This window comes from Penaeus monodon, chromosome 30 (assembly GCF_015228065.2).
Source record: "Penaeus monodon isolate SGIC_2016 chromosome 30, NSTDA_Pmon_1, whole genome shotgun sequence".
Taxonomy (NCBI): domain Eukaryota; kingdom Metazoa; phylum Arthropoda; class Malacostraca; order Decapoda; family Penaeidae; genus Penaeus; species Penaeus monodon.
The window spans coordinates 26,104,369-26,104,880 of NC_051415.1; positions in this window are offsets into that span (position 1 = coordinate 26,104,369).

The window sequence follows — 512 nt, forward strand, 5'->3', positions numbered from 1 at the left end:
ATATATCTATGCAAATTCCTGCCGTTAAGAAAATGTACGCAACAAGACATGAATAACAAGTCCATAGACATACAGAAAAACACTGTGATCGACCGCTGCCAACACCCGCGACATTTCTTGCCCCTCACAAAAAAAAATGATAATCTTCTCCGAAATACATTTGCCTTCCGAACGTAATTTCTATCAACTGCTTGCGAAACGTCAAAAGAAAATGCGTAAATCTCCCTCCGCGGGGGTGTTGAAGGAGGAAGTGTCCGAGATCAAGGAGTCCTTAAGGATTTCCCGAGTTTATGTCACGGGTTCACAGTGCGGCTCAGAGGTCCTTGTCATACACCACAGATTACTGACTCGCCCCGCGGGCTCCTTCCTCGCCCCGCGCTGCCGGCCTGTCAATGTGGCTTTTGTAGATTATTTCCGGTGTTTTTTTAATATCGTGTTGTGTTTTTGGTGGTCCGAATTATAAGGCGAAGCATAGCTCTAGAATTTTGTCCATTAGCGTTGATTCGTGAAGC